Here is a 14,192-nt window from a genome sequence, read left to right as displayed (position 1 = left end):
AAGAAAGAAATTATTTTATGTCTGTCATAATATCTCTAATGTATATTTAAAGCTTTATTCTTCAGCTATGTACTAAAATCTCAGTCAAGGTTTTAGTTAAGCAATTGTCTCATTTTTGGTATCTTAAATTCTTTGTCTGCAGATATATTGATACTTAAGAGATGTTCCCTGCTCTAGAAAAATAATCTTAAACTGCTGTTCTGCTTCCAATTTGTGGTGTAATTGGCACCTACATAGGTATATAGACTATCCAAAGTTGTTTTCAAACACAGATGCCAACCTATTATACTGTCTTGTCTTTTTATGACATATAATTTCTATATCAAATGAATTGTTTTAAAGTTGTGGGTAAAATATTGTTTCTGGGCCTGCTAACATGTTTTGCCTGTACTTATAACTGAGAGATACTTAAAAGATAGAATGTGCATGTTTTCTATGCTCCAGATATAGCTTACACTGTCACCTGACAACTAAACTTAAGTGCTAATCAGAATGATTTAAAACTATTGAGTCATTCTCTGACCAGATCTACTTTGCTAACCAGATATGTTCTACACTTCTTTAACTAAATCTGTTTTGCTAATCAGATGGTTACAGTCTCTCTGAGTGATTGATGACTGTATGTAGAAATCAATGTCAATTGGAAACATAGACATTAAAAGAATAATCAATATTTTGGTTCCTGCTCCCAGGTCAGAAGGCCACAGGGAGGACATGGAGACCTAGAGTTGAACTCCAGATTGTTGGGACCATGAACCAAACCTCGGCCATGTTAACAGAGACTGCCATATAGCAAGTTAAAGTTTCTACTTCCTCACCTAATACTCAACTACCAGAAACAAAGACTGCCATATAGCAAGTTACTTCCTCACCTAATATTTAACTACCAGAAACAATGGGATTGTACACCTGGCCAAACATTCCCCTATCCTGCTGGTAGCTGATGAAGAAATGAAGGCATTGTGGTTTAACCAGTAACTCTGTGATCTTTGCCCTAACTATGTCCCCTCCCTTCCCCCTACAACTCCTTGCCCTGACCACGTTCCCTTCCCTCTACAAGCCTATATAAACCTACATGTAAGAATAAACTCTCGAGGCCGTGACAAATGCCTAGCATGGTCTCCTTCTTGTGTCTGTTTGTCTTTCACCTGGGTTAGCTTCTCCTTGAGTCCTTGTTCAACTCCCCGCTGGCCGGGGCAAGTGGCGCCCAATGTGGGGCCCAAGGTATGAAGTGTAACCTGGTGTCACTCGAGAGGACGGCCGTCCCAACCATTAGACTGCCACCTCACCGGAGGGGTGAGTAAAGGTCTGCATAGAGGTCACTACAGGCAATACACCTGTAATACAGATCTTCACCGCAGAAAAAGCCCACCTGCTAAACTGATCGGTTTGAGGTAAGTGACGAATTTTAGGCAATTAAAGTAAAGACTATTAAGTCATTTTTTTCAAGGCACAAGACTGCGGGACTTCCTTTTTACACTTCTTTTCCTCCTTTTAATTTCGGTTGGCGCCATAGCATGGAATTGCAACACAGCGACAGGGCAACTGAAGCCTCTTGGCCAGGGCTACCCTCTGGCATTGGCTGAAGGCCCCTAGGTCCCTGTGCAAATCCTGAAAGCCCGTTCAGGCATTGGCAAAAACCTCCTATCTAACCTCTCTTCCTATCAACAAAACTGACGCAACAGCCAGTAAATGCTCTTAGAGTGGCTGTCAGTTCTTAAAATTGTGGTCAGGCCCATCGGGGAACCCCCCTGCCAGTTCTCCAACCGGGAACGTTGCCCTCTGGTCTTGCTATATCTCCTCTTTCCTTTTCTATCATGGGACAGACCCAAAGTAAGCCTCAATTGTTGAAAGGCTTAAAACTTCTCTCAAGACACAAGGAACATGGGTTAAGATTAAAAAAAAAAAAAAATTAACAAAGAGTAAAAAGGAGCTAATTGCCATACTAAAAGATATTTTAAAAGCACAAGGAATTAAGATTATTTCAAGTTCTGTAAGCAAGTTTTTGATTTTATCAGGAGGATTTGTTCTTTGTGTGTGTGTGTGTGTGTGTGTGTGTGTGTGTGTGTGTGTGTGTTCATGTGTGCTCATTGTGCTTGCTAGTCGTGTCATGTTTGTGACTGTAACTAAAGAGATGAAATGGATGCAGGTGACATTCCTTTCTCTTCTAGAAAACCACTCAAGGAAATCAAAGACCTAAGCATAGAAGTTAAAAAGGAAAACTTAAATGTCTTTTACAGGAGTAAATTTGCCAAATATTTGTTTTAGATCAAGTTCACCTTACATAGAGGATTATTAAAAACAACAAAACTTCCTCTAAAGAGGTAACTTATAATTTGCCAGATATTAAAAAAAAAAGATGGTAATGTCCTGTTACTTAAAAGGAGGAGGCAACTGACCTGACTTCTGAGCCAGCCTGCCTCAAGATAACAACACAATTTGCCTTATCTACTCCTAATAAAATCATTTCCAAGTGTGTTATTGGTATTAATGATATAAAATTGTATTAAGACTGCTTTCTTTTTAGTAATAAGATTAATCAATTTGGTGTAATTTTTTAATAGCCTTATAAGAAAGATAATCACTTCTCGGCCTTTTGGCTAAGATCAAGTGTGGTATCTGTTCTTATTAGTTTAATATCTGATACGTCCTCTATCTGAGGACAATATATTAAATGGATTTTTGGAGCTTGGAGTTGGAATAGGAGCTTGTTCTGTCCACTCCACGCATCGACCTGGTATTGCAGTACTTCCAGGAACAGTGCACCCCTCGGGGGAATAAAAAAAAAAAAAGAAAAGATAATTAATGATGGGGTGAGATTAATTGATTGAAGGAACTGGGAAAGAATTTTTCAATGTTGGGACATAGAATGCTCGTTAAAAATGCTTTTTGAGTGTAACTGAGAATGTTAAAGTATGTGGATAAAGATGTGCATATGTAGGAAAGTATTTTCAGGCTAAACCTAAACGCCATGCCTAAAGTTAGAGATTCTTCAACTGTTTACAGACTCTTAAGGATACTCTAAAAGTTTTATATAGGGTCATAATCTTAATCTAAATTCATCTTACATTAGATACAGGTGATGCCTATGTTAGGTGGGTCACAAAGTCATAAGTACAGATGTAATTGGGGGTTTAACCAGGTTAGACATAGACAAGAGTCTATCACCTTGTGTTTTGCAAATGGGTAAATTTACTATGTAAAAACAAACAACTTCAAAATAGGAAAGAAATGTCAGGATGCTTATCTCTGCTCTGTAATTTCATTTTGTTCTTGCTTTCCAACATATGCTACTTAAATTCATGGAAAGCTGGACTCTGAAAAAAAAAAACAGATGGAACCCCCTTTATCTCAAACCCCATGCAAGTTTAAGCCATGTGTCCCCCAGACTCTGACTAGAAACAAAAATGGCCAATTGTCTCTGACAAGGAAAAAGAAATACAGCATATAACTGTGGTTCTCTTTAGTTCATCTCTTATGAACACCTAAAGTCACATCTGTTAGATAAGGTCTCTCACTAGACAAAATGTTTAATAGATAAACTGAGTCTTATGATGAGGCCTCACTCATTAACAGGTCAATGATGTTAATTTGTTATGATTTAAGGGTTATAAAACTGGCTTTAAGACTCTCTCAGTAAAGTAAATTAGGTTCCTCTTTTCATCAAGGTTTTAACTATTCTAAAGATAAAGGCTCACATAGAAATGCTTAATTTCTAAAGGTAAAGTACTCATACCTAAAGACATTGTGACTTTACAGATAGCTTCTGTCTTATTTATGCTAATTTTATTGAATGGTCATAACCAGGTTTAATCACTTAGGTTTAAGTGATTTAATTTCAGTAATAATAACTTTCATCTTCTTGGGATTTGTTGGAATAACTTACTTAAACTTTTTCAAATTTAACTCATGGGTAAAACATAAAATTGTTTTATGTTAATAAAAATTTCTGTGGTACATAAAAATCAATAGCTATCAAGTTTAATCCAAAATCATTTGTTGTAAAATAATGTTTTTTCTTTCCAAAATTTATCAAGGGCTGTTTTGGCTCAAAAAAGACCGAATTCTACTCTAATGTATGTAAAGTAACTGTCTCAATTTTGGCACCATGATAACATTTTGTTAGATTTGGTTAACTTACATTCAAAAATTCTAACTATACAAAACAGTCATCTTGATTTTGATGCTACTAAGGCTGCTAATGATTTATTTACTACAATTAAGTCTGTGTTGCCTGGTTGGGACTCTCTACGTTCCTGGATAGGCAGCTTTACAGCTGTGGGAGTGTGCCTTCTGCTTCTCTTATGCCTATTGCCTATTTTCTTCAAGTGTTTAATGAAGTCTATTGTAAATGTTCACACAGAGGTCCGAGCTATACACTATAGGACATGTCCCTGGCTCTCTCAGACTTTATTCTAGTTGTCCCTGAATTTTGTCTGCTGATGGCCAGAGACGGATAAGAAAGAAGAAGGAGAATCTAAAACAGAGAAAGTTGATGGGTCAAAAACCACTGAGGATAAGGTAATATCCATTGTGATGGGCTGAGCAAACAATGGTACTTTAAAACTTTTAAAATGTTAGGTTTATCTTAACAGGTGGTCGGAGGCTGGAGGCCCCCGCAGTGGAGTGTTTCTGAATTGCCCTTAAAATGGAGATTGCTCCAGGACCTTAGAAAAATTAATAAGGCCATGGTACCTATGGGAGCCCTACAACCAGGCCTCCCCACTCCAGTAGCAATTCCTGCAGGATATTGTAAAATCATTATTGACCTAAAAGATTACTTTTTCCCTTACACCCTGAGAATTGTCAGCATTTTGCATTTAGTTTACCTGTGGTAAATTTTAGAGGCCCCATGCAGAGATTCCAATGGAAAGTATTGCCCCAAGGGATGATTAACAGCCCTACACTGTGTCAAAAATTTGTGGCCCAAATTATAGATCCATTTAGACATAAATGGCCTTCTTTGTATATCATTCATTATATGGATGACATCCTCTTGGCTGGTCCTGATCCCACTGAACTCCTTATTTGCTCTCAAGAGTTTTCTACAGCCCTCACCAGGGCTGGTCTTCAGATAGCTCCTGATAAAATTCAATTAAAACCTCCTTACTTATTCTTAGGCTTTGAACTTTTTCATAACAAAATTCTTTCACAAAAGATTCAACTTAGGACTAACCATCTAAAAACTTTAAATGATTTTCAAAAACTCATAGGAGATATCAATTGGCTCAGGCCTTATCTTAAGCTAACTACTGGAGAGCTTAAACCCTTGTTTGACATCCTAAAAGGAGACCCAGATCCTGCTTCAGGCATCTCATTAACAGCCCCCACCCTAGAATCCCTAAAGATAGTGGAGGCTACAATTCTGAGCCAAAAGGTCACTTTTATCTCTTATGAAAAGCCTCTTCTCCTGGTCATTTGTGCCACTGACTTTACACCCACCAGGGTGTTCTGGCAGGAGGGCCCCCTGTTCTGGGTCCAGTTACCCTCCAAAAGTTAAAAATGGGAGATTTATATCCCATAAAAGGCTCTCCAAGAAATATTCTTCATCATATACTGTGTGTCCTAAACTTTTTAACCCTTGATGCTCAAGGAAAGTCAACAGCTGATCGCCTTTGGCACACAAACACAAAAAATACCTTTGCCAAAGCCATGTTGAAAGATCCTTTAACTTTAAAATGGAATGGCCCAGACCCAGTACTCATTTGGGGCTGAGGATCAGTATGCTTGTTTGACACCAAAGAAAATGCTGCAAGATGGCTGCCAGAGAGACTTGTAAAACAAGCTGATGATCCTCCAGTGACATCTCACATATCTAGGGAAGAAACACTTCCCTGAGAGAATCTCCCTTTTTTCCCTAACAGGACAAAGCTGGAAGGACCTCTACTTATCTTAATCCTCTCACTCATAATCGGAACCATTATTATAATTAAAATCATGTCTTTTATATGTCAACAGATTGAAGCCATTAAGGTTCAGCCTTTACAGGTCCATTATCACAGACTGGAGCTGGTGGATCCAGGCGTTGCCACTGAAGACCTACCACCTGCAGCTGCCACTCTCCCTTTATCTTACATTTTGTACTTATTTACTATACTGCTGTCTTCTACACCTCTGCTATCGCTGTGGTCTACCTGTCTTGGCCAAATAGCTACCCCTCCTTTAGGAGCTGCATAGGATTCAGACCTATACATATCAGCTCACAATAAAGTGAATATGATATGGACACCAACGTGGGTGCGAGGAAAAGCACCACAAGGGAAGGTCCCTATCTGACCATTTCTGAATTCCCTGAGAGGTATACCTGGCTTGCATGGAGGTTGGTACCATAACTGTTATCACTAAGGCCATGCCTCACTCTCCGGCCACATAGGCCCTGCCTCCCCTCCCCAAAAGGTACCAAGGGACAAAGATTGTGGGAAAAAGACATCCTATGGGAGGAGTCGGGTCCCTACTCCCCCAGTTGATTAATGCCCACCGCTGCAAAGCGGGTCTTCCCCTCTCTTTGTATAAAAGAAGGGAGGAGATGTTGGGAGCCATGAACCAAACCTCGGCCATGTTAACAGAGACTGCCATATAGCAAGTTAAAATTTCTACTTCCTCACCTAATACTCAACTACCAGAAACAAAGACTGCCATATAGCAAGTTACTTCCTCACCTAATATTCAACTACCAGAAACAATGGGATTGTACACCTGGCCAAACATTCCCCCATCCTGCCAGTAGCTGATGAAGAAACAAAGGCATTGTGGTTTAACCAGTAACTCTGTGATATTTGCCCTAACTATGTCCCCTTCCCCCTACAACTCCTTGCCCTGACCACGTTCCCTTCCCCCTACAAGCCTATATAAACCTACATGTAAGAATAAACTCTCGAGGCCGTGACAAATGCCTAGCATGGTCTCCTTCTTGTGTCTGTTTGTCTTTCACCCAGGTTAGCTTCTCCTTGAGTCCTTGTTCAACTCCCCACTGGCCGGGGCACCAGATAAACGTATCAGCATCAGGAGAGTCAAATCAGAGGAAAATCAGTCCTCCAGGCTTCCCAAAAGATGCTAATGTTGGTGGTGCTGGTTCTTTGATGGTGTCTCTTTGCTTAGATTTATAGAGGTAAGCCAGAGTGCCACTGATGATGCTTCTCTTTCTTTGGCTTTATTTCATGATAATAATTCTTCTGTGTTGCCATCCATATTTTCAAGGACAATATTCATGAACCAGTTCTTAATGATGATAATTAAATACAAGACTTAATGGTAATAGTGCCATTCCCATTGACAACTGACACATGCTTGGCCCTGAAGGTCAGGCTTACCCAAGACTGGAGCTTTTATAGCTGATGTACCCCAGCCCTTGGGCCTACTTCCTATGTGGACTACATGGAGTCACTGGCCAGCTCCTTTAATGGGGCCTCTCATAATAATTTTGCTGGTACTTATGTTAAAATCATATGTTCTAAATGCTCTGTCTAGCTTCATCCAATCTATGATGAAAATAATTAAAATACAGATGATATGTCAGGAGTACCGCCATTACATACAAAATCATAAGATGTTATGATGATAAACAGGAAGGAATATGGTAGAAAAGAAGCTAAAAATAGAACTGATACACTGAGTAAGAGTTAATTGCTGAGAAGCTAAAATTGTCTTTGTCAGCAGATGGAAAAATCCCAAAGAGGAAAATATCCAGAAAGGGCCCAGAGGGACAATAATAAGAAAAGACCATTTAAGCTAAAACAAAGATGGAGTTCATTGTTAGGGTGGCCTGACTGCAGACATGATTGATATGCAAATTTGTTCACTTACCCCTCTCTTTGGCTATGAAAACTATGAAATAGAAATAAAATCTCAAAGCCAAGTGTGGTGGTGCACACCTTTAATCCCAGCACTTGGGAGGCAGAAGTAAGATAATCACTGTGAGTTCGAGGCTACCCTAAAGACCACATAGTGAATTCCAGGTCAGCCTGGGCTAGAATGAGACCCTACCTTGAAAAGAAAAAAAAAGAAAGAAAGAAAATCTCAGCTCTATGCCAGAGCTTCTTTGTAGGGCTACCTCAAGCTCTTTGGCCCCAGGCAAAAAAAACTCCTCTACTTCCACTCATACTGGTGTTGGAGTGATCGTTCCAGAGAATTTCTGCAACACATACACACATGCATACCACATACATGAAAATAAAACATATATACATATACACATGTACATATATTCCTCCTCTTTGACTAAGATTCCCAAGGCCAGGGCATACTTGTTCTTGTTGCTCTGCTCCCCTTTCAGAGCCCTGGGGAAGCATGAATGGGCTGGCTTGCTGTCCAGAGAGAGATGAAAAACAGGCAGAACAGTGCAAGCACATTCTGCAGCAAAGGGCCAACCAGCCCATTAGTGATTGTGGGAGAATAAACTCATAAACTTAATGATTTTAGTTCAAATGACCCTAATAGAATACAACTGCTGTAAGTACAGTATAAGGCACTGTTTTCCAGAACCAAATGAGAACAAAGTCCCCATACTATGAATGGCCACTCTGAAGTAACTAAGCGTGTTTCCTAAAGTCAGAATAAACTGTCCAAAACTCCCACATGGTTAATCACAATTAGGAAGTTCACACTGGTAAATGGCTAATGTTTAACATTCCAACCTCACCCAGAGTGGTGACAGGAAGCCTCCAGATGCCCTGATCTGCAGGGGTTGGCTGCTAAGCTGGCAGAGACAAATCCACATATCCTGGTGGTCATATCTGTGTGGAAACCAAGTGAGGAAAAGGTTGAGGCAAAGGAGAGAAGATCTTAGGAGGAAGGTGAACTCATGAGTCCAAAACACACAAGAGACTTAGTGGCCTGGGCTAAGCAGAGCTTTGCTGCAGTCCCAGCACTCCAGGTGGGCTATAAAATCCCGCAGGTGTCCTTTCCACTGTTGGGGGCAGGGGTGTCTGACTTTTGTAGCTTACATTAAAAAATATATTTTACAAAGATGAAAAAGGTAAAATCACAACAGATTCCAGAGAAATTCAAAAAATCATAGGGACATACTATAAAAGCATATACTCCACAAAGTATGAAAATCTGAAAGAAATGGATGATTTCCTTGATTTATATGACCTACCTACATTAAATTAAAATGAGATTAATCACTTAAATAGACCTATAACAAACATGGAGATCCGAACAGTTATCAATAATCTCCTAACTAAAAAAAGCCCAGGCCCAGATGGATTCATTGCTGAATTTTACCAGACCTTTAAGGAAGAGCTAACACCATTGCTTCTTAAGCTTTTCCAGGAAATAGAAAAAGAAGGAATTCTATCAAACTCCTTCTATGAGGCCAGCATCACCCTGATACACAAACCAGGCAAAAATAGAAAAAAAAAGAAAAAGAAAAAAGAAAATTACAGACCAATCTCCCTCATGAACATAGATACAAATATTCTCAACAAAATATTGGCAAACAGAATACAAGAGTATATCAAAAAGATCATTCACCCTAACAAAGTAGGCTTTATACCAGAGATTCAGGGATGGTTCAATATGCACAAATCTATAAATGTAATACATTATATAAATGGGTTGAAGGACAAAAATCACATGATAATCTCATTGGACACAGAGAAAGCATTTGACAAAATCCAACATCCCTTCATGTTAAAAGTCCTACAGAGACTGGGAATAGAAGAAACATATCTCAATATAATAAAAGCTATTTATGACAAGCCTACAGCCAACATATTACTAAGTGGGGAAAAACTGGAAGCTTTTCCACTAAAATCAGGAACAAGACAAGGGTGTCCACTGTCCCCACTTTTATTTAATATAGTTTTGGAAGTCTTAGCCATAGCAATAATGCAAGAGACACACATAAAAGGGATACAAATGGGAAAGGAAGAAATCAAGTTATCATTATTTGCAGATGACATGATTCTATTCATAAAGGAACCTAAAAACTCTACTAGCAAACTGTTAGAGTTGATCAAACCTATAGCCATGTAGCAGGATACAAAATAAATACACAGAAATCAGTAGCCTTCATATATGCTAACAACAAACACACAGAAGATGAAATCAGAGAATCACTCCCATTCACAATTGCATCAAAAAATAATAATAATAAAGTACCTTGGAATAAACCTAACCAAGGAAGTAAAGAATCTCTACAATGAGAACTTTAAAACATTCAAGAGAGAAATTGCAGAAGACACTAGAAAGTGGAGAAACATCCCCTGTTCCTGGATTGGAAGAATTAATATTGTGAAAATGGTAATCTTACCTAAAGCAATCTGCAAATTTAATGCAATCCCTACCAAAATTCCAAAAGCATTCTTCATGGAAATAGAAAAAACAATCCAAAAATTCATTTGGAATCACAAAAAACCTCGAATATCTAAAATAATACTGAGCAACAGAACTAAGGCTGGTGGTATCACCATACCTATACTATAGAGCCACAGTAACAAAAACAGCGTGGTACTGGCACAAAAACAGACATGTAGATCAGTGGAACAGAATAGAGGACCCAGATGTAAGCCCAATTAGCTATAGCCATCTGATATTCGATAAAAATGCCAAAAATACTCATTGGAGAAAAGACAGCCTCTTCAGCAAATGGGGTTGGGAAAACTGGATATATATCTGCAGAGGGATGAAAATAGATTCTTCTCTCTCACCATGCACAAGAATTAAGTCCAAATGGATTAAAGACCTTAACATCAGATCTGAAACTCTGAAACTGCTAGAGGAAAAAGTAGGGGAAACCCTTCAACATATTGGTCTTGGCAAAGACTTTCTGAATACAACCCCAATTGCTCAGGTAATAAAACCACAGATTAATCGCTAGGACCTCATGAAATTACAAAGATTTTGCACTGCAAAGGACATAGTGAAAAAAGCAAAGAGGCAATCTACAGAATGGGAAAAAATCTTCACCTGCTTATATCTGATAGAGGATTAATATCTAGGATATACAAAGAACTCAAAAAGTTAAATAATAAGGAATCAAACAAGCCAATCAAAAAATGGGCTATGGAGCTAAATAGAGCATTCTCAAAGGAAGAAATACGAATGACATATAAGCATCTAAAAAAGTGTTCTACGTTACTAGTCATCAGGGAAATGCAGATTAAAACTACATTGAGATTCCATCTCACTCCTGTCAGATTGGCCACCATCATGAAAACAAATGATCATAAATGTTGGCGGGGATGTGGAAAAAGAGGAACTCTTCTACCCTGCTGGTGGGAATGCAATCTGGTCCAGCCATTGTGGAAATCAGTGTGGAGGTTCTTAAAACAGCTAAAGATTGATCTACCATATGACCCAGCTATAGCACTCCTAGGCATATATTCGAAGGATTCATCTCATTTCCTTAGAAGTATGTGCTCAACCATGTTTATTGCTGCTCAATTTATAATAGTTGGGAAATGGAACCAGCCTAGATGTCCCTCAACTGATGAGCGGATAATGAAGATGTGGCACATTTATACAATGGAGTTCTACTCAGCGGTAAAGAAAAATGAAGTTATGAAATTTGCAGAAAAATAGATGGACCTGGAAAGGATTATACTAAGTGAGGTAACGCAGGCCCAGAAAGCCAAGCGCAACATATTCTCTCTCATATGGGGATCCTAGCTACAGATGACTGGGCTTCTGTGTGAGAATGAAAATACTTAGCAGCAGAGGCCAGTAAGTTATAAAGGAGACATAAAGGGAAGAGAAAGGAAGGGAGGAGGGTACTTAATAGGTTGGTATTATATATATGTAAGTACAATGATTGTGATGGGGAGGTAATATTATGGAGAATGGAATTTCAAAGGGGAAAGTGTGGGGGGAGGAAGGGAATTAACATGGGTATTTTTTATAATCATGGAAAATGCTAATAAAAATTAAATAAATATATAAATAAAATAATAAAAAATATATTTTATTTATTTACTTGAGAATGAGAGAGAGAGAGAGAGAGAGAGAGAGAGAGAGAGAGAGAGAGAGAGAGAGAGAAATGGGTACACCAGGGCTTCTAGCCACTGCAAATGTGAATCTGACATATGTGGGTACTGGGAATAAAATCTAGGTCCTTAGGCTTCTCAGGCAGGCATCTTAATTGCTAAGCCCGCTCTCCAGCCCCGTACATTTTTTAAAAAAGTTAATGGCATTTTCAAATACAACTTTATTTATTGATTCCAATTTCCCTGTTACCTACCTTCTGCCTCCCTTCCCACCTCCCTTTCCTGCTATATTTCCCACCTTCTGCTTACGTGTCATATGTATCCTTTTGCCCATCTCTTCCAGCTCAGCTGTTTATATCCATTTTTTGTTACAGTTCTGTTTATAGACTTTATCCACATTTACCTCCACCATATATGAATACATATAGATACCAGACAGAACATATGGCTTTGGTATTTCTGAGTTTGAGTCACTTCACTTAATATGATTCTTTCCAAATCTATCCATTTTCCTATAAATGTCATAATTTATTTTTCTCTATTTCTAAATAAAGTTCTATTCATCGTGAATAGACACTTCACAAAAGAAGCACAAATGGCCAACAAGTACTTAAAAAAATATTCAGACATCCCTACTACCTGAGAAGTGCAAATCAAAACAACTTTGAGATGCCATCTTATCCAGTCAGAATGGCTATCAAGAAAACAGACAACAAATGCTGGTGAGGATGGGGGAAAAAGAACTCTCATCCACTGTTGGTGGGATTGCAAACTAGTACATCCAGTATGAAAATTAGTATAGAAGTTTATCAAAAAAGTTAGAAATAATCTAGCCAGAGGTAGAAGACTCACCATGAGTACTGATAAATTCAATTGTAAGAAAATAAGCTTACTTTTGCTTCTTAGGATGATATATTTACAAGCTGAAACCAACATTGAGGTCATTGTGCAATTCAATAAATCATGATTTTTTTCATTTCTTAGAATATTAATGAATCACTTTTCTAGGAATTCAAATTGTCAGTGTATATAGCATGTTGCTACACCCTTAAATACTGACTGGCCTGACCAGTGTATTTATACCCTGCCATTTCACCAATAATTTGTTAGCTCAGGAGAGAGTTGAAAGATTGTAGGTGTTTCCTAATATCCACATTTCTCCTGGGAGAAAGAAGTGTCCTGATCCCATAAACCCTAGATCTTCTTTTTGTGAGGGAAGCCTTTACCATTTAATGTGAGCTCAGCACAAAGCAAGGGGATTGCCAGACTGCCCTGATATTTATATCTGGAGAAGAAGCATTATGACATGGTATGGCTACCTCACTTCTAATAATGTATATATGATGGATGGACAGATAGGTGTTAGATGATAGATGTATAGATAAATAGATACATAGATAGAATGATAGAAAGATAGATGATAGATAAGTGATAGGGCTGAGCATATAGAACAGTTTTATTTTTTAAAGCTGAGGTTGCCTATGAGATGGCAGTGTAAAACAGGGATGCAATCCTTTTTAAGCTCATTCTCCTACTATGATCCAGATGGGAAGAGATAGACATGTTATAGATATATACTCCATTGATCAGTATCTCTATCTTAGCCACATAGAAGCACAGCATAATAGAATGTAATAGTACCAACTTGCTAATTGATAAGCATATGTTGACCAACAACTGTATGTGAGCATGTACTGCTGCTGACGATGCAGCAGTAGGGTGTTTGATTACTGTTTGATTCTCTTGTGGCATGAGGTGGACCATTCAACTTTGTGGCCTAGGTTGAAAAAGTGTGAAGTATACATTCAGGATAGAATATGAAGAACAGAACAGGGCATTTGGATTCAAGTCTGTTGTTAGATTTCTGTAAGGTGAGAGAATGAAATGAAATTGAATTATGAGGCAAGTCCTACTAAACCTGTGAGGAAGGCTAGGTATTCCTGTTTAAAGATAGCATTCAGATGGGCTGGGTCACCTATAATTCTCAGATAAAATACAGGACTCCTGGCCTAGAGAGATTGCCTAGCAGTAAGGACTTGCCTGTAAATCCTAACCACATGGATTCAATTCCCCAGTACCCACATTAAAGCCAGATGCACAAAGTGGCTCATGCATCTGTAGTTCATTTGCAGTGGCTAGAGGCTCTAGTGTGCCCATTCTTTCTTTCCCTTTCTTTCCTTACAAGTAATTAATTAAAAAAATACAGGACTCTGGGGTAGGAGAGATGGCTTAGTGGTTAAGGTGCTTGCTTATGAAACCTAAGGA

At 38.5% G+C, this 14,192-nt stretch overlaps 1 non-coding gene across 1 annotated transcript; it reads left to right on the top strand.

Annotated features, from left to right (window-relative positions):
- Nucleotides 1-2,580: 2,580 nt before the first annotated feature.
- LOC123454427 lies at nucleotides 2,581-2,771 on the top strand. Its single transcript, XR_006633385.1, has one exon. It is a non-coding gene; the product is annotated as a U2 spliceosomal RNA (small nuclear RNA).
- Nucleotides 2,772-14,192: the final 11,421 nt, after the last annotated feature.

The sequence above is a fragment of the Jaculus jaculus genome, chromosome 13 (assembly GCF_020740685.1).
Source record: "Jaculus jaculus isolate mJacJac1 chromosome 13, mJacJac1.mat.Y.cur, whole genome shotgun sequence".
Taxonomy (NCBI): Eukaryota; Metazoa; Chordata; class Mammalia; order Rodentia; family Dipodidae; genus Jaculus; species Jaculus jaculus.
Note: the sequence above shows the minus strand (reverse complement) of the source record. Positions and strands in the feature narration are given on the sequence as shown.